Source organism: Balaenoptera borealis, assembly GCF_965194805.1.
Source record: "Balaenoptera borealis genome assembly, chromosome: 16".
Taxonomy (NCBI): Eukaryota; Metazoa; Chordata; class Mammalia; order Artiodactyla; family Balaenopteridae; genus Balaenoptera; species Balaenoptera borealis.
Genome location: NC_138872.1, coordinates 20039663 through 20060747, shown reverse-complemented (window position 1 = coordinate 20060747; position 21085 = coordinate 20039663). Strand labels below are relative to the sequence as shown.

At 38.3% G+C, this 21085-nt stretch overlaps 1 long non-coding RNA gene across 1 annotated transcript; it reads right to left on the bottom strand.

Annotated features, from left to right (window-relative positions):
* Positions 1–8631: 8631 nt before the first annotated feature.
* Positions 8632–20785, bottom strand: LOC309613195. The gene is made up of 2 exons (XR_014235578.1): positions 11619–20785; positions 8632–11484 (listed from the first exon to the last, which is right to left on the bottom strand). It is a non-coding gene; the product is annotated as an uncharacterized lncRNA (long non-coding RNA).
* Positions 20786–21085: the final 300 nt, after the last annotated feature.

Below are 21085 nucleotides of genomic sequence, written 5' to 3'. Positions count from 1 at the left end.
TGGCACCACACACACACACACACGCACTCATGGGCACACACATCTCTGATGGCAACCTTTGTTTAATTGTGTTTATGAAGAAAATATTGTTTCGTTATATAATTATATATACATGTCATGAACTATGTGAATATTCTTTTAATGTCATTCTCCCTCCACTATAAGGCCTTTAAGGACAAGGACTATGCCTTCTTTTCCTCACTGGTGTATTCCTGTCACCTGGAACCCAGCACACAGGTGCTCAACAAATGCGTGTTCTAAAACTGCTTCAGAGATGGTGACCCCTTCCATCTGTCAACACGTTCTCATCATCACAACCGCCACCACTGTCATCACCATCCTTGCATCTCGTTTTTGTGTCTTATGGATGACAAAAGAAAAATTCATGTTTGCATCCCATCATAACACTTTGAGATGGGTAGAATAGCTATCATTCCACGGCTGTGTAAATTGAAGCGCAAAGAGAAGTGTGATCTCCCCAGGGAATACCACGAGGAGGTCCATGGCCAGTTCAAACCTGCTGTGCCTCTAGACCCTCCAGTCTAGGATGAGGATCCCCTACGGTTATAGCAAGAAGGGACCCCAAGGAAGGGCAGTGGGGCTCCTGAGGCCCAAGACTCCAGAGGGAATCACCAAAAACAAATTTGGTTTTCTCTGAGATTCGAGTTTCCTCTCACTATTCATGATGAGGGGGCAAGAGAAGGGCCTGCCCCACTCAACTGCTCTCAGCACTAACATGCGGCTGTGGTAGAGTGATTATGAATGTTTCCTTTCTGTGAGGTTCTGAGAGGAAGGCTATACTCGTGGTCAGCTGTCTCCTGCAGAGGGCTAGCTACATGGAGGTAGAGGGGAAAGGAAAGGTGTGAACAGTTATCAGTGACTTTCTGTGTCACCAAAGATAAAAACAAGACCCTGGAGAGAGCCCACAAGATCCTCCATGTTCTATCGTACTTCCTTTTTCTCTTTTCTTTCTATCCCCACAAGTCTTTTGGATCTCAATCTGTGTGAACATCCTTAGTTATACACCCACTGGGAACCAGGTTTCTTTCATTTATTAGTAATGTTGCTTTGTTGCCTTCTGTCTGTCCTGCTAGACTAGGGGTTGGCAAACTATGGCCCAAAGACCAATTCTAGTCCTCCACCTGTTTTGTAAACAAAGTTTTATTGCCACACAGCGACATTCATTTATTTACATATTGTCTATGGTCACCTTGACACCACAACAGTAGAGCTGAGTAGTTATGACCAACACTATCTTCACTATCTATTCCTTTGCAGGAAAAGTTTGCCAACATCTATACTAGAATACAATAAAAGAACCATGTCTGTGTCTGCTTTTACCCACCATTTTTGCCACTGGTGCCTAATAGAAGGCCTGACCTATAGAAGAGTCAAGAACTAGTTTTGGAATAATGAATGAAAGAGTAAAATTGTAGCCTGCCCAGGCTCTTTCTGTACAAAAATCTCATTCAGTCTCCCACTTAAGACTGTAAATCTCAAGTACTTTTATCTCTATGCAGAAATTCAAGTTGGAAGAAGTTGAAAATCTCAACCAAAACCATGTATATTCTGGGCTGTATGAACAGGAGTCCAAGTCAGCTCTCTCATGACACCTGGTACAGAAGGCAGCCTAGGTAGATGCCTTGAGATGAACAAAACTGTGATTCCACTTATACTCGCTCTCAATCCAAAGGCAGGCTCACTCCACTAACTTCTACCTTTGGGACACTCTTCTAGGAACTTTACATACATTGAGAGAAACTAGTAGTTTTGTCTTCCATATATATATCCGGGATCTAATGGGGCCTATCTTTCCTCTTTCCTTGATTCCAACAAAACTCATTATTCCAGCTGCTTAATACAACACTGAAGAGCTCCTTTCTAAAACATTGGGAGAATACATCAAGAAGGAACCCAATCCTGAGCCCATCCAATGTGTGGAAAGAGGAGGCATACCTACAGCAGAGTAGCATAAGAAAACATAATTACTACATGCAGGACACCAAAAATAATAGCTTGCAGGGTGCAGACCGATCAGAGAAATGAAGAGGTACTTGGGGGGATCCCCAGCCACTGATTAGGAATGCAACGTTTGGGGCTAACCTTTGATGAGGTAAGATCAAGGGAACATAAAGCATGTGATTGCAGCCATGTTTTATGGAATGTGGGAATTATATTCTACCTTGGATCCACAGCGCACACATAAATCAACCACAGGGCTTTCTTGAACAAGGTAGAACCCACAGCCTCTCTATGCTCCTCTTATCTGCCAGTCAGTGGGTACCAAGAGCTAAATTTAAGGAAGATGAGTGGCCGATAGTCTAGTTTCTTGGAGACAAAACCTGAAATATATGGTTTATATGACTTTTTATGGATATTTAGGGAATCTCTGACTCAAACAGTTTAATCAAGTGTCTCAACTCCCACAGAAATTCATATTTGTAATCCTTACACCTGGTCAAGAGAGTGACTCAGTAATGTGTTTGGCTTAATTAATGAATTTGAACTATAATGTAATTTACTTTTTGTTTTAGCAACTATTATATACCAGGCTCTATTCTAGACATTTTATGTACTTTGGAAGGGGAGGGGATAATTGTTTTGGTTTCCTTATAAGTTGATTTTGAAATACTTGTGAATTTCCAGATAAAGATTCATTTGCTCTTTTAACAAATGTTAACTGAGTACCTAATATAAGCCAGGCCCTAACCCTAGGCACTGGGGAAACAGAGGTGAAAAAGATATGGTCCCTGTACTGTAAAAGCACGCACTTTAGCAGGAGAGAGAGGCACAGAAATAATTATAATAACATGTAGTAAGCTACTCTATGATAATAATGATGACAGTAACAACAGTAATAATTTATTCAGCTATAATTTATTCAGCACTTACTCTAAGATAGACACCTAAAATAAATGACCTCATTAAATATTATTAACCCTGTAAGGTATTTATTCATCTCCCCAATTTATAGATGGGGAAACTGAGGCTTAACTAGGATAAACTACTTGACAAAGAACTTAAAACTAGTCTACTTAGGTCCATCTGACCCCAAAGCTTCTTATCGCCATCCTATATTACCCACTTTCCCCACCTCCTATTAAATTTTCAGAGATATGTGTGCAGCGCAATGAGACTACAGAGGACCCAGGAGCTAGAAGGGGAAGAATGGAAAGTCTTCATAGGAGGATGAGATTTGAGTCAGGCCTTAAAAAAAAAAAAGCTGACATTTGCTAAGCTGTGAAAGATGAGAGCTGAGTAGCAATGAAAGCTTGAAGTCAAGAAAGTTTCTGCCTTTTTAAGGAACAGAGAGATTAGCACAGCCGGAAGATAGGGTACATTGAAAGAAATGTGGAAAGATGTGACCAGAGAGATACACTGGAACCAGATCTACATAGTCCCTGAGGACCAGCCATGTTAAAGGTCTGTGACTCTTCCATAAGGAAGATCCACTGACCCTTTCTAGGCAATGGAATAGCAAATGTCCATAACATTTAGAGTATGGAGTCATATACTCACCATGTCTAGCGCCTACTATAGTGCCTGGTGCAAGGTAGGTGCTCAGTATTTGTTGGATAGACTAATACATATTCTTAAAATAACCCCCTGGACGGCGATGTGGAGGATAGATTGGAGAAGGAAAAGACTAGTGGCAAAATATAAGGCAAGACCTTGTTGGAAAAATATAGAAGAAAGATCAGAGATAGTAAAGAATTTGATGCGAGAGAGGCGTTTGAAGTAGAACTGACAGATCTTAGTGACAAAATGACCACGTGGGCTCAGACAGAGAACATAGTTGGAATAACTTCCAGAATTCCTACGTGCATCTGTAGTCTCAATACGGAATACAGAAACCGGGGGGTAGAGTTCGGAATTTTGAGTTTGAGGTGCCTTTCCACCCCCCTGGCTCATTGGTCACACATCGTGATGAGAAGACAGAAAAAAGGTCTGTATCAGAGATCCTGAAGGTGAGAGGAACTGAAACGCAGAAACCTGACCATTCCAAGCACGTAGTTACCCTCAGTAGGAACTTGAGGCAAAGCCAGGGCAGATTATTTTCCTGTGGAAAATTTATGAAGCCCAGATCGGAGAAAATGTTCTGATAGTTTTAAGTCTGGCATTTTAAGTTGGAATGCCGTCCCGAAGTAGCACAGAACGGCACAATTCAATAACTCTGACCATTGTGGAAAAATGCCATGTGCCAACAGCAATTTTCCATAATTTTGTTCAGAAAATCTGAAAGAAATGCAGAAAATGGATTTGCAGCCCTGGCAGCAGGCAGAGAAACAGTAGCAGAGGGCTGCAGGCCAGTAATTGATGTTTCAAATATCACTGACTGCTTTGCCTGTAATTTTAGGAGAGAATGATAATAATTAAAAGCACAAACTTACAAGTCATTTCTGAGGAGGGAAAATGCTGAATGCACTTAAAGTAAGGGGGTTTGTTGAAATGTTTAACTTTTTCCAGAGAGCTTTCAGATAGGCAATGATTAGTTTTGTGTTCACAGAGTGACTTTCTCCCCAAATGTTCCAAAGAGCCACAAATGGAAGATTACTAACCCACGGGATTATCTGGGAGCCAATAATAAAGCTCTGCCCACATGACATTCCCAAACATTCAGACCTTACCTGATGGCATTGGTTTTTGTCACAAACAACACACTCTTTAAAAGGAAAATTAAGCCTTCCTCCCATTATGGAATCAGTTGTTATAATCATTCATGGAAAATTAGATTTGAGACTTTGCTATGAGACAGATTTGAACTTGAATCTATGGTCACCCTTATTAGCTCTGTAACCTTAGGCACGTCACTCAACTTCTCTGAGCCTCCGTTTCTTCTACTGGAAAATGGGTATAACAATAGCCCTTACTTCCCATAGGGTAAATATTGAGGATTACCTAAAATAAGTAAAACAATTGACACAGCTCCCCGTTTAGGATAGGTGCTCAAGAAAGATTAGCTATTATTAATATAACTGTTGTGGCTAAAATGACAAAGGCACACTATTTTTGTATATGTATTTATTTTTGCTGATGGAATGTAATTTCCTCAACTACAATTTGGCTAAATCTTCTTGACGTTGCAAACAAACAATCAAACAAACGAAAACAGCCAAAGACTAAACTGAGCTTCATACCCCTATCCAGAAAAGAATCCCCTTCAGTTACCAAATTCAAGGACTCAGTTTTCCATATCTCTAACCCCATTTCCTATCACAGGTCTGGACATACAGTGAGAACTCTATAAGTGTGTGTGGAGCATACAAATTTCTAGATCGACATAGTTTTATCCCTCCACTGTGATAAAGGACAGGGGACCCTGGTACATTTTCAGCGTCTTTTTTTAAAAATTTTATTGGAGTACAGTTGATTTACAATGTTGTGTTAGTTTTTGCTGTACAGCAAAGTAAATCGGTTATATGTATATAACTTTGAAGAGTTCATATATATATATATGAACTCATTTTTTAGATTCTTTCCCCAAATATGTCATTACAGAGTATTGAATAGAGTTCCCTGTGGTATACAGTAGGTCCTTATTAGTTATATATTTTATATATAGTCTTGTGTATACGTCAATCCCAATCTCCCAATTTATCCCTCACCCCCCTTACCCCCTGACCTTATCAGCTTCTGATGACTCACCTTGTGCTTCCACCAACACTACTAACTGTGACATCTGGGTTTATTCGTGTGCAAACTGTCTCTTCCTTCCAACACTGACCGGGGGTGACCTTCTGTAGCTTGGCTTGACGGAGGAGATAACAAGCTATGTCCAAAAAGACAAAGCTATTGGTTGACTGGGATACTGTGATTAACAAGTGAAGTGAACACACTAAGCAAACGTTGTAATTGTAGTGGCCTGCTATTAGCGCTGCAGTAAACATAGTCATTTGGCCTTATTCTTTCACACCATCAACCTCTTTCTGGCCTATAAGAGTGAATTTTCTACTCCAGACCATGTTTACTCACTTCTTTAGTTTTGACAGACATGACCCTACTTGTTGCTTCATGATTCTGAATATGGACTAACAACCAGCAGGAGATGAGAGGCAGGGCTTTTACTTTTTTTCCCCAGCTTAAAACAGGACCTCTGATGCCCCAGGAAATAATTTACAGCAGGTAGACACACTGCATAGAGGTGGATAAGTGTATGTCAGGCTGGTGGCTTGTATCAGCCTGAGAAGTGATTCTGTCCTGACTAGCATAGCTTGCAGGAGAAACAGGAAGCCATCATGAAAAATCATACACTTTCTCAGTGCCTCCCTAAGTAATATGTTGGCAATCTAATCCAGCTGTATTTTTGTGCAAGAACCACCTTTATTCAAATGCAAGACTAAATGCTCTAAAAGTACCTACACCATTTTGCTAACCCCAAAAATCTAGACACTGAGTTGGGGGAAAAGGGCTGTGTTTTCTCCCTGGAAATTGTGTGCCATGAAAAACTGAGATTCCAGGGGGTAAATATCAAACTCAGAGAATTTAAGGACCAGCCAAGCAGCAGTGAGACAAGGTAAGAAAAGGATACCAGACCATCTTGCTGATTTCATTTTGCAAAGAATAGCAAATAGAATGATTCGAAATGAATTTTCCAAGCCAAACTCTCTTGGATTGTAATCATAATTTAGTGTCAAGAGGAAGGTGACTGAACACCTATAAGGAGTTAAGAATGGCGGTGTAAGTAGTTTAAAAAAATAAATAAATAAAATTTGGAGCAGAGCTGCATGGGAACTCTCAGCAGGGAGTGATTCACCTGTCAGTCTACCCTGATGACTTGGGGTGCCCCAGGAACACCCAGATTGGACTCACATCCCTGGACCTAGGGGGTAGGTGTTTCCATTTAAGACTCAGAATTATTGTTATTTTTCCAGGCCTCTCCTTCAAATGGAGATGGATTCATTCCAATCCCCATGTACTTAAATTGGGGGGTTTAGACAACTCCAGACTAAAAGGCAGATACTGAGGGAATGAAGGGGATAACATGCCATTTAAACAGAGGTCCCCAAGCCTGGATGGGTACCAGAATCACCTGCTGGTGTTGTTAAATAGATTATGAGGCCCTACTCAAAACTAACTAGATACAAACCTTTCTCCACTGAATTGACTTTGAACCTTAGTGAAAAGTATTTGCCCACATATGTGTGGGTCTAATTCTGGGCTCTCTAGTCTGTATTATTGTTTCATCCATCTATATTTACACACTGCCACACTGTCTTAATTATTGTAGCCTTATGTCTTGAAATCACATAGTGTTAGTCCTCCAACTTTGTTCCTATTTTTCCAAGATGTTTTCGATATTCTAGGTTCTTGGCATTTCTGTATGAATTTTAGAATCAGTTTGTCAATTTCTACAAAATATCGTTCTTAGTTTTTTGTTGGGATTCTATAAAATCTGTAGCTCAATTTGGGGAGAATTAGCACCATTTTTGTTGCAGTGGTGAATGGGATCGTTTCCTTAATTTCTCTTTCTGATATTTCGTTGTTAGTGTATAGGAATGCAAGAGATTTCTGTGCATTAATTTTGTATCCCGCAACTTTATCACATTCACTGATTAGCTCTAGTAGTTTTCTGGTGGCATCTTTAGGATTCTCTACATATAGTATCGTGTCATCTGCAAACAGTGACAGTTTTACTTCTTCTTTTCCAATTTGTATTCCCTTTATTTCTTTTTCTTCTCTGATTGCCGTGGCTAGGACTTGAATAATAGTGGTGAGAGTGGACATCCTTGTCTTGTTCCTGGTCTTAGAGGAAATGCTTTCAGTTTTTCACCATTGAGAATGATGTTCGCTGTGGGTTTGTCATATATGGCCTTTATTATGTTGAGGTAGGTTCCCTCTATGCCCACTTTCTGGAGAGTTCTTATCATAAATGGGTGTTGAAATTTGTCAAAAGCTTTTTCTGCATCTATTGAGATGATCATATGGTTTTTATCCTTCAGTGTGTTAATATGGTGTATCACATTGATTGATTTGTGTATATTGAAGAATCCTTGCATCCTTGGGATAAATCCCACTTGATCATGGGGTATGATCCTTTTAATGTGTTGTTGGATTCTGTTTGCTAGTATTTTGTTGAGGATTTTTGCATCTATATTCATCAGTGATATTGGTCTGTAATTTTCTTTTTCTGTAGTATCTTTGTCTGGTTTTGGTATCAGGGTGATGGTGGCCTCATAGAATGAGTTTGAGAGTGTCCCTTCCTCTGCAATTTTTTGGAAGAGTTTGAGAAAGATGGGTGTTAGCTCTTCTCTAAATGTTTGATAGAATTCACCTCTGAAGCCATCTGGTCCTGGACTTTTGTTTGTTGGAAGATTTTTAATCACAGTTTCAACTTCATTACTTGTGATTGGTCTGTTCATATTTTCTATTTCTTCCTGGTTCTGTCTTGGAAGATTATACCTTTCTAAGAATTTGTCCATTTCTTCCAGGTTGTCCATTTTATTGGCATAGAGTTGCTTGTAGTACTCTCTTAGGATGCTTTGTATTTCTGAGGTGTCCGTTACAACTTTTCCTTTTTCATTTCTAATTTTATTGATTTGAGTCCTCTCCCTCTTTTTCTTGATGAGTCTGGCTAAAGGTTTATCAATTTTGTTTATCTTCTCAAAGAACCAGCTTTTGGTTTTACTGATCTTTGCTATTGTTTTCTTTGTTTCTATTTCATTTATTTCTGCTCTGATCTTTATGATTTCTTTCCTTCTGCTAACTTTGGGTTTTGTTTGTTCTTCTTTCTCTAGTTCCTTTAGGTGTAAGGTTAGATTGTTTATTTGAGATTTTTCTTATTTCTTGAGGTAGGCTTGTATTGCTATAAACTTCCCTCTTAGAACTGCTTTTGCTCCATCCCATAGGTTTTGGATCATCGTGTTTTTGTTGTAATTTGTCTCTAGGTATTTTTTTTATTTCCTTTTTGATTTCTTCAGTGATCTCTTGGTTATTTAGTAACGTATTGTTTAGTCTCCATGGGTTTGTGTTTTTTACATTTTTTTCCCCTGTAACTGATTTCTAATCTCATAGCATTGTGGTTGGAAAAGTTACTTGATATGATTTCAATTTTCTTAAATTTACTGAGGCTTGATTTGTGACCCAAGATGTGATCTATCCTGGAGAATGTTCCATGCACACTTGAGAAGAAAGTGTAATCTGCCATTTTCGGATGGAATGTCCTATAAATATCAGTTAAATCTGTCTGGTCTATTGTGTCATTTAAATCTTGTGTTTCCTTATTAATTTTCTGTCTGGATGATCTGTCCTTTGGTTTAAGTGAGGTGTAAAAGTCCTCCACTATTACTGTGTTACTGTCGATTTCCTCTTTTATAGCTGTTAGCAGTTGCCTTATGTATTGAGGTGCTCCTATGTTGGGTGCATATATATTTATAATTGTTTTATCTTCTTCTTGGATTGATCCCTTAACCATTATATAATGTCCTTCCTTGCCTCTTGTAACATTCTTTATGTTAAAGTCTATTTTATCTGATAGGAGTATTGCTAGTCCAGCTTTCTTTTGATTTCTATTTGCATGGAATATCTTTTTCCATCCCCTCACTTTCAGTCTGTATGTGTCCCTAGGTTTGAAGTGGGTCTCTTTTAGATAACATATATATGGGTCTTGTTTTTGTATCCATTCAGCGAGCCTGTGTCTTTTGGTTGGAGCATTTAATCCATTCACGTTTAAGGTAATTATCGATATGTATGTTCCTATTACCATTTGCTTAAATGTTATGGCTTTGTTTTTCTAGGTCCTTTTTTTCTCTTGTGTTTCCCACTTAGAGAAGTTCCTTTAGCATTTGTTGTAGAGCTGGTTTGGTAGTGCTGAATTCTCTTAGCTTTTGCTTGTCCCTGAAGCTTTTGATTTCTCCATTGAATCTGAATGAGATCCTTGCTGGGTAGAGTAATTTTGGTTGTAGGTTCTTCCTTTTCATCACTTTAAGTATATCATGCCACTCCCTTCTGGCTTGTAGAGTTTCTGCTGAGAAATCAGCTGTTAACCTTATGGGAGTTCCCTTGCATGTTATTTGTCGTTTTTCCCTTGCTGCTTTCCATAATTTTTCTTTGTCTTTAATTTTTGCCAATTTGATTACTATGTGTCTTGGCGTGTTTCTCCTTGGATTTATCCTGCCTGGGACTCTCTGCACTTCCTGGACGCGGGTGGCTATTTCCTTTCCCATGTTAGGGAAGTTTTGGACTATAATCCCTTCAAATATTTTCTCTGGTCCTTTCTCTCTCTATTCTCCTTCTGGGACCCCTATAATGCGAATGTTGGTGCATTTAACATTGTCCCAGATGTCTCTTAGGCTGTCTTCATTTCTCTTCATTCTTTTTTCCTTTTTTTTTTTTTTTAATGAAGTTATTTATTTATTTATTTTTGGCTGTGTTGGGTCTCCATTGCTGTGTGCTGTCTTTCTCTAGTTGTGGAGAGTGGGGGCTACTCTTCTTGTGGTGTGAGGGCTTCTGATTGCAGTGGCTTCTCTTGTTGTGGAGCACAGGATCTAGGCACCGGGGCTTCAGTAGCTGTGGCTTGCGGGCTCAGTAGTTGTGACTTGTGGGATCTAGAGTGCAGGCTCAGTAGTTGTGGTGCATGCGCCTAGTTGCTCCGCAGCATGTGGGATCTTCCCGGACCAGGGCATGAACCCATGTCCCCTGCATTGGCAGGCGGATTCTTAACCACTGCACCACCAGGGAAGTCCCCCATTCTTTTTTCTTTATTTTGTTCCACGGCAGTGAATTCCACCATTCTGTCTTCCAGGTCACTTATCCGTTTTTCTGCTTCAGTTATTCTGCTATCGATTCCTTCTAGTGTATTTTTCATTTCAGTTATTGTATTGTTCACCTCTGTTTGTTTGTTCTTTAATTCTTCTAGGTGTTTTTTCTTTAATTCTTCTAGGTCTTTGTTAAACATTTCTTCCATCTTCTTGGTCTTTGCCTCCATTCTTTTTCTGAGGTCCTGGATCATCTTCACTATCATTATTCTGAATTCTTTTTCTGGAAGATTGCCTATCTCCACTTCACTTAGTTGTTTTTCTGAGTCTTTATCTTGTTCCTTCATCTGGTAAAAAGTTCTCTGCCTTTTTATTTTGTCTATCTTTCCGTGAATGTGGTCTTCCTTCCACAGGCTGCAGGGTTGTAGTTCTTCTTGCTTCTGCTGTCTACCCTCTGGTAAAATGTCCTTCTGTTTGGAATTTTCATATTTATGTTCATGAGGGGTATTGGGCTGTAGTTTTCATTTATTATAACATAATTTTTTAATATCAGCGTAATGCTGGCTCATAAAATTTGGGAAGTATTTCCTCCTTTAAACTTTTGGGGTTTTTTTGTTTATTTGTTTTTTGGGTTTTTTTGTGTCTCTGCTTTTTTTTTTTTTTTTTTTTTAATTGGGGTATAGTTGATTTACAATGTTGTGTTAGTTTCCTCCTTCATATTTTATGGAAAGTTTGTGTAGAATTGGTATTATTTCTTCTTTAAACATTTGGGGGAAAATCACCAGATTTTCTTTCAGTGAAGGTCTGCTGGTGATGAATTATTTTAGCTTTTGTTTGCCTGAAAAAGATGATTTTGCCATAATTTTTGGAAGATATTTTCACTGAGTGTTTTAGGTTGACTTTTTCTCTTTCAGTACTCTAAACTGTCTTGGCCTGAAGTTTCTTTTTGAGAAGGGTTTTTACTACAAATTCAATAAATTTACTATATAGAGAGATATTCAGGTTATCTATGTCTTCATGAGTAAGCTTTGGTAACATGTGTCTTCCAAAGAACTTGTACAATTCACTTAAGTTGTCTGTTTTACTGGCATAGAATTGTTCATAATATTGCCTTATCATCATTTTACTATCAGAAGAATCTTTAGTGATGTCACCTCTCTCATTTTTTCATATTGCTAACTAGGGGTCATTGATCTATTTTTCTCATTAAACTGGCTATTTATGAGTTTTTTTGATCTTATTTAAGAACTAAGGTTTGGTTTCACTGATTTCTCTTTATTGCTTTTCTATATTCTACTGTGTTTACTTCTGCTATAATCTTTATTTCCTTACTTCTACTTACTTTAAGTTCAATTTACTCTTTTTATTTTTTATACCATTTTCTTAAGTTGGACAGTGAGGTATTGATTTGAGATCTTTCTTATTTTCTAATTATGCATTTAATCTTATAAATTTCCCCCTCAGTATTGCCAAAGTGGCATTACAAAAATATTATGTTGTGTTTTTATTTTCACTCTGTTTGAAATACATTCTAATTTCCTTTTTGATTTCTTCTTTCATCCAAAGATTTTTTAGAAATATTTAATTTACAAATATTTGGGAATTCTCAAAAGACCTTTATGTTATCAAATTTTAATTCAATTCCATTTTGCTATTTTGTATGACTGAAATATTTAAAATCATTAAGACTTTGTTTTTGGCCCAGGATATGTTTTATCTTGGTAAATATTCTGAGTATACTTAAATATAATGTGTATCCTACTGCTGTTGAGTAGAGTGTTTTATAAGTCTTAATTAGGTCAGTGTGCTTGATAGTGTTATTTAAATCTTCTATTTACTTACAGATTTTCTATCTATTTTGTTCTATCAATTTCTGAGAGAGAAGTATTGACATCCTCAACTATACTTGAGGACTTGTGTGTTTCTCCCTGATGTTCTTGATTAATTTTTGCTCCATGTGTTTTGAAGCTGTATTAAGTGCATAAACATTTAGAATTGTTATATCCTATTGATGAATTGGCCATTATACCATTATAAAATGAAAACTTTTATCCCTGCTAATATTCTTAACTCTGACATCTACTTTGTGTGATGTTAAGATAGCCATACCAGGTTTTCTTTGATGGCTGTTAACATGTTAACATATTTCTATGCTTCTGTTTTTAGCTTATTCATAACTTTACATTTGAAATATGTTTCTTTGTAGTCAGGATAGAGTGGGATCTTTCTTTTTTCCTAATCTGACAATGCCTGCCTGTTAATTAAGGTATTTAAATCATTGACATTTAATTGTATTATTGATATGATTAGCTTTAAAAGTATCATCTTATATTTTATTTGTCCCATATGGTTTTTCTTCCCTTTGTCTTCTTCTTTTTTTTTTTTTTTTACTTTCTTTGAATTAATTGAATATTTTAAAACTATTCCATTTTCTCTCCTCCTTTGGATTCCTATTAACTATAAGTCTTTGTTTTGTTGTTTAGTAGTTGCTTTAGGGTTTATGGTTTCCACAGTCTATCTTCAAGTGATTTCATACCACTGTATGTATAGTCTAAGAGTTTTATAAGAGGGTACTTAAATTTATCCTCTCTCATTCTTTGGAATATTCTTATACATTTTACTTTTATATATATAATAATTACTACATTACATTGTTATTATTTTTGCTTAAACAGTCAATGATCTTTCAAGATGTTTAGGTTATAAGAAAAACTCTTACCTATTTACCCATATAAATATTTACCTTTTCTAAAGCCCTTAATTCTTTCGTATAGATCCATATTTCCATCTGTATCATTTTCCTTTGTCGTGAAGACTTCCTTTAACTTTTCTTTCAGTGAAGGTCTGCTGGTGATGAATTATTTTAGCTTTTGTTTGCCTGAAAAAGATGATTTTGCCATAATTTTTGAAAGATATTTTCACTGGGTGTTTTAGGTTGACTTTTTCTCTTTCAGTACTCTAAAGACATTGCTTTACTGTCTGTTTGTTTTTATTGTATTTTATGAGAAAGCTACTGTCATCACCATATTTGTTTCTCTGGATAACACATATATTTTTCCCTCTGACTACTCTTCAGATTTTCTTGTTATCACTGGTGTTGAGTAAATTAATTATGATGTGCCTTTGTGTTGTTTTCTTCATGTTTCTTGTGCCTGGGGGTTCATAATTTCATCAAATTTGGAAAAATTTTGGCCATTATATCTTCAAATATTTTTCCTGCCATTTTTCCCCCCCTTTGGGAACTCCAATTACACATATATTAGGCCACCTAAAGCTCATTGATTTTCTTTTTATTTTCTGTCTGTGGTTTTTGGTTTTAAGTGTTTTTGTTTTGTTTTGTTTCGTTTTGATAGTTTCTATCACTGTGTCTTCAAGTTTAATAATATTTTCCGCTGCAAATCCTAGTCTGCCATTAATCTCATCTAGTATATTTTTCTCTTACACATTGTTGTTTTCATATGGTTCTTTTTGGATTTATTTTTTTTTATATCTTCCATGTATCCTCTTAACTTTTTGAATATCTGGAATAGAGTTATAATAACTGTTTTGCTGTCATTTATCTGCTAATACCAGCATATGTGTCAGTTCTGGGTTATTTTTATATTATAAATGCATTTCTTCGTTATCTTTCTTGCTTCATGTATGCTAGACATTGTGAATTTTATATTGTTGAGTGCTAATTATTTTTGTATTCCTATAAATGTTCTTGAGTTTTGTTCTGGGATGCTATAAGTTATTGGTAAACAGTTTAATCTTTGGAGGTCTGTCTTTTAATATATATTAGATGGAACCAGAACGGTGTTCAGCCTAGGGATAATTACTCTCCATTATTGAGTCAAGACCTTTCTATGAACTCTACCCAATGCTTCATGACTCTTGAGGTTTTCCAGTTTGTCTGGTAGGAAGAGTCAACATTCCTGGTCCTCTAATCCTTTCGTATTTTACCTTACCTCTGGTAATTTATACTTACACATGTATGTGCACATTCATCAGTACTCAGTTTAACACTTGAGGGGCCCATCTGTAGATCTTTGGATGTCTCGTTCTCTTTATAGCTTTCCTCTCTCTGGTATACTAGATCCCTTGGTCTTCCTGGACTCTCAGTTCCATTTTCTCAACTCAAGGAACCCACTAGGCTCTGTCTGGGTTCCCCCTTCCTGCATTGTGGCCTTTAATCTCTCTCACAGCAGTAAGCTGGAGCAGTTTGAGAGGTCTCAACCCTCAGGAGACACTGCCCTTCATTGTCTGATGTCTAGTGTCTTACAAATCATTCCTTGATATATTCTGTTCAGTTTTTAAAAATTGTTTTAGGCTGTTTTAGGTAGAAGGATAAATCCAGTTTCTCTTCCTCTATCTTTCTTGGATGTGGAAATATAAAGGATTATTTTTATCCCCATTTTACAGATAGGCTAAAGGCCCATAAGTATTGATTTCCCCAAGGCCAAACATTGCTAATGAGTGACAAAGCTAGTGTGAGAAGTACTTTAGGGGCTTCCCAGGTGGTGCAGTGCTTGAGAATCTGCCTGCCAATGCGGGTGACATGGGTTTGAGCCCTCATCTGGGAAGATCCCACATGCCGCGAAGCAACTAGGCCCGTGAGCCACAATTACTGAGCCTGCGTGTCTGAAGCCTGTGCTCCACAACAAGAAAGGCCACAGTAGTGAGAGGCCCGTGCACTGCGATGAAGAGTGACCCCTGCTTGCCGCAAATGGAGAAAGCCCTCGCACAGAAATGAAGACCCAACACAGCCAAAAATAAATAAATAAATAAATAAAATTAAAAAAAAAAAAAAAGAAGCACTTTAGGATGAAGGAAGGAAGTTGTAGGGTGCATATTATGAGCAAATAAGTCAATCACAGGAGCATACTACCATGAGCCCACACTAGCCTGGTACAATTTGGGAGCACAAATGTGACTCTTAAACATTAGCTACAAGTTCCACTTATATTTCTACATTTGAGGGATCCAAATGCAGACAGACTGGATTTGAATCCTGGCTATATCACTTACTAGTTCCTCAACCTTGAGTACATTAATTTATATTTCTAATCTTCAATTTACCCATCTGTAAATTGGAGATGACAAAAGTATCTGCCAAATATGGTTGTTGTGAATATCAAATGAGATAATCTTTGCAAAGCCCTTGGCACAATGGTAAATATTATTATTCCATGTATGAGTTACCCTAGATGTTAAGTCTAACATGGGCTCAATAAAACTGAACTCTAACCCCAATCAAAATGAAATTCTTTGTTTCTCTTTGCCTTTCCTGAAATTAAGAAGTTGGGTTTTTTCCCCCTCTAGATTCCTGAGACTTTGCACTGGAAATGTGAATTAGGCAGCTCTTTCAAAAGCTAACTGGTCTATCTTGTCTCCATTTAGAAACTTGATATGGAGTATTTCTCTTTTTGCTAGTCAACTTTCTAGAACTACCTCTCTTAAAATATTTCTTTACTGGTCACTTCTCACAATGTCCACCCAACTTGTTTCTCTAAATGCAATCCCTAAATTTTATTATGTCTATCCTCCCTCAACAACTTTATATTTGTTCAAACCCATCGTTTTATTTACCCATCCCCCTGGACCCATGTAAAGGGCGTTTGCTAGCAGATTTTCATGTGAGTCACCTCCCAGTTGCTCACTACCAATGTTAACATATGAAAACCAGAGTGGTATTTTCCTTTTCCTCATTCTGGCCACATAAAATTACAGTCACATTCACATAAAATTTTGTTTCTATGTTTTCATTGCATCTGTCCCTGGCCTTGACCTTAGAAGAAAACATAATTATTCTTGATTCCCCATGTATGTTTGATTCATGCTGTGGCTTCTTTAAAAAAACTTGAAAGAGTGTGAAGAGTAGAGATGAAATAAAGGACATCTATCCATCTGCCATTCATGGTAAGGAAAGCAAGACCCATGTATTAGGGGTTAAAGATTTCTACAGTGCACAAAGGCACCTTTGGTAAGTGATCTCATTTAGCAACCATCACTGGGAAATCACATCCTGATTTCATACACCTCTCTCACCATTCACTGGGACACTGGGCTTCTGCATATTGATTAAGTCCCCAGAGAGCAAAGACTTGCATATAAAACTGCAAACAACTCAGCAAAGTTGCTAAAAATAATTATATTTCAGTAGATGATTCTAAGCAGAAAGGAGGAAAAAATGTATTTAGCAAAACCAGAAATATCCAACAGACAGTGGAGTGGAACTGAGCAAAATCATATATAAAAATAATATTTGAGTCCCACCTGATTTTATCAATAAGAACTGTAACAATACAATCCAAATGTACCTTGTGTAGCATTTGTCATCTGACTCTGGCTCTCAGACACTTCATAGCATTAGATAATGCTGTTACAGAGAGATCTAATAGCAGAGGGACCGGAAAAAAATTAAAAGACCAAAGTCAGGTAGGCACAGTGGTATGCCAAATGAGATTTACAAGTGGATTAGTAGACTGACAGGGCCCACATGATTCCAAAAGGCTAGTTAGAGAATATTTTAGAAGGACAAAGACTAGGTCCAAGAGCCTCAGAAAGGAACAAGAAGAAAAATTGTGATCCCATACCTATGTGTGGAGCAGCTAACAAGCGTCCACCATTGCTCTAATCCCTTCCATACACTCTATTGCATTTTATCTTCACAGATCTCTCTGGTATAAACATCAGCATTTTAACCTTACAGGGGAAAAGGAACTGATCCTTGGAGAGAGTAAGGGTCAGGTCCCAAAGTCAAGTAACAGGGCCAGAAGCAGGATTCAAGCCAAATCTTCTAGCTCATGGTTCTTAAACTTTAATGCTTATGTGGGCATACACACATGCACACACATGCACATATCACCTGGGGGAGCTCATAAAACTGTACATTTCCAGCCACCAACCCCCCATAGATTTCGACTCAGTCGGTCTGTAGTAAGAGTGTGTAGAGGGTTCGAGGATTTAGAGTCGATTAAAGAAAAAGCTAAGACCATGAGAGGCAGTAACTACAACAAGTTTTACTGGGCAGTACTTGGACAGGGTTGATGCAAGGAGAAATCTGTCACAGCATGAGACCATCCAGAGGCCTCAAGGGGCCACCATGCAGAAGAGGAGGAGAGCAAGAGAACTCCCTGAGGAGGAGGACCTGACCAGGGGCTTCGGTGTCTTGATAATGTCTCTCAGCAGCACGGTAGGGAGTCCCTGGGTCCCAGCACCCCAACGGACAGCAGTGGCTCAGGGCCTTATAACTACAAGGTCCTATCTTATCAATGGAGAATAGCCGTCAGGTGAGGTTTTTAGGGATATGCAAAGAAGATGTGTTGTATGTGGCTAAAAATCTGCTTGTTTGGGTTATTTTTTTTAAATAATTGGCTCTGTAAAACATTGGCTTTGGCACTGGTAGGCTTTCGAGCTAACAGGTCTCAGCCTGCAGTGAAGAACAATCAAAAGAGCAACAGACAGAGGCCATCTTCGGCTCATCTCTTTACCAGAATGGGGCCCCCATTTGAAATAACTCTGTTGCAGTACATTACATACCACATTCTGAGGAAGGAAAATGCTTCAGACTCCATGTTTTGGGCTCTCTGCACCGCAGCCTACTAACACAATGGCTGAACATGTCCATTGATGATTTCCCAGGAAAAGATGGTTTCCTGTGAAGATGGTCAGCACTGAGAATCAGTGTCAGCGCCAGCTCATGATGGTTGGCCCTCAGGGCCTGGCTTAGGATGGTCAACATGCCCTCATTGTCTTATCGAGGACAAATTCTCCCCCACAAACTCAATGTTTGCAATCCTTCTTTATAACCAATGTGAGAACAGTGAAGCATTGGGCAATGAACTCTCCAACTCAGTTAGGAGTGAACAGTGAAATACACATCATATTTGAATCATTTCATGCTTCATCCCGAAATATATATGAAACTATAACTGTAAGCTCACTGATGGCAGGGACTGGGTTTGTTTCAGGCACAATCACACACCCAGCATCTAAGGCAATGCCTTTCCAGGGAGGTACTTACGAAATGTGCATTAACTGAAAGAACAATATAGAAATATCTAAGTTAGTGGGCCCTGCATATTCAAATTGGTGACCTGAGAAATTCACCTTCATGAGCCATGTAACTCCAAGCAATTCTCCCATCCTTGGTGCCAAATGGGGACTTCAGATTCTGTCCTCATCAAGGGATGTGTCATAAACTGAGACTGCCAATGGGAATGAGGCATTTAAGACTATGCTCACTGAGCTTATAATGGGTTTTATTTTTGGTGGTGGGGGGGAAGCTTTCAGAGGGAGGCAGGATTCGAAGGAGGAGTAGAGAAAGAGAAACACTGATTAGAAAAAGGCTTGAGGGGCCTCGTCCTCCCTTCACTTAAGGGTAGGGGTGAAGAAAGAGATTCAGCTCTTCCTTTAAAATTTTGCCTCACTTCCTTGCTCCCACCTCATTCTTTGTGACTCCAGAACGTCCCCTTTTCTAAAAATCTGTTCTCCAATGCCCAGGAACCACCAGATGGGAGGCTAGTTTTTGGTCTTGACACTTAATGTGCCACCACAACCTCAAGTTTCTCAACAAGCAGCTCCCTCCAAGCACACTCAGATTTCAACTCACATAGAAATGTTCCAAGTCCAGCATTATGGTCAGATAGTGTGGAGACATCATGGTTCTACTCATCTCTACCCCACCCCCAGTGGAAGAAGAAATACAATACTAATTCTAAATTGTGGTTACCAATATTGTGTCTCACAAAAAAAAATACATCTAATTTCTTTTTTAAATGTGATCAGTAAATTTTGCTTCATTTTTCCTGAATTTACCATTGTGTAAGAAACGTGGTTCATCTTTGCCCAAATTACCCCTCATTGCTAGGGATAGGCCATGTGTTTATAACACGTGCATAGGTGATTTTAAGGTAATGTGGGTGCTTGCAGTTTCTCACGGTGCCCATGGTCTTTCTTACACAGATAACATTGCAAATGCCCTTTCCTCTACCAGAAAGCCCTTTTTGCCCTGGATAATTCCTGGTCGTCCTTTAGACATCACCTTCTAGACCCTTGCTTTTCAAAGTGTAGTCCATGCGCCAGCAGCACCAGCAACACCTGGGAATAGGTTAGAAACACAGAATCTCAGGCCTCACCCCATCCTCCTGAATCAGAGTCTCTATTTTAAATAAATCTCTGGGTGCTTCACATGCATGTCAGAGTCTGAGAAGTATAGTCCTGGAGGCTGTCTTCCTGGTAATAGTAGCAACTTACCTGTGGCTTCCATCTACTTGTACATACCTCTTATTATATTATAGTGACTTTAGGAAACCCTCTCCTATTCTAAGAGTGGTCTTTTTTCAAATTGCCTGCAAGTAATTAGTTGTACTAATTGTAACTCATAACTGGAGTGTGGAATCAATTTAGTGGGTCATAACTAGATTTTTTTCATGAAATAAAATAGGTTAATCCACTCTAGAATAGAATGGAAAATGTCACTCAGGTAAGTATTGTTTCATAAAACTTTTGAAACAGTACTTTTCTATGTGTGTGTTTATGTATATTGGATTATTTATATATATTTACTGTGGGTCATGGTTATAAAAGCTTGAACCCCACTCCTCTAGAGCTAAGCTCCTTGAATTCAAGGTCTGTTTGATCCATTCGTTGTATATATAACACCTAACTCAGGGGTGGTACAGAGTAGATGCCCCCAAAAGGTAGAATGTTGCGTGGGATGCAACTTGACTTGGAATGTCATCGACTATTAGTAAAAAAAGCAACCAATGAGAGGATGACAGAAGGCAGAGGACTAGAAAAGGTCTAGCATAGCCCAGGATGCAGGAGAGCAGGAAGGAAGTTGCCAACAGATATGAGTCCCTTTTTTGAGACAAGCCTGAGTCCAGAACCTGCATGCAATTCTTGTTAACCAGGTCATGTGGCTTTTAAGGGAGCCCAGGCTTCATCTGACCATGGAAGTATCCCTGAATATGCATATAAGGCATAACAGACCACAGCCATTGGCCTGAGCAATGCTAAACGGAAGTAGAAGTTTGAAAAGAGAGAGAAAAATGAAAAACTGTGTGCGGAAGATTCAGATATGACCCCAGGCAGAATCTTACATTGTAAGATTCAAAATAAATGAAACCAAAATAAATGAAGGGCTTTCTGGAGACCAGAATCAGATATCCATGCATTCATTCCATAGTTACCTACTAAATGCAGACATTATTCTGGATACTGGAGATACAGAAGTGAACAAACTGGACAAAATGTCACTGTTCCCATGAGCTGGCATTCTAGTGAAGGAGGAAGAAGTAAATAAATAAAAACCACCTATTTGTATTTATCTTTATATTGTGTTTGTATTATACTATCCAAAATTCTGCATTTTATTTATATGTTACATAATGTGATGATTGCAG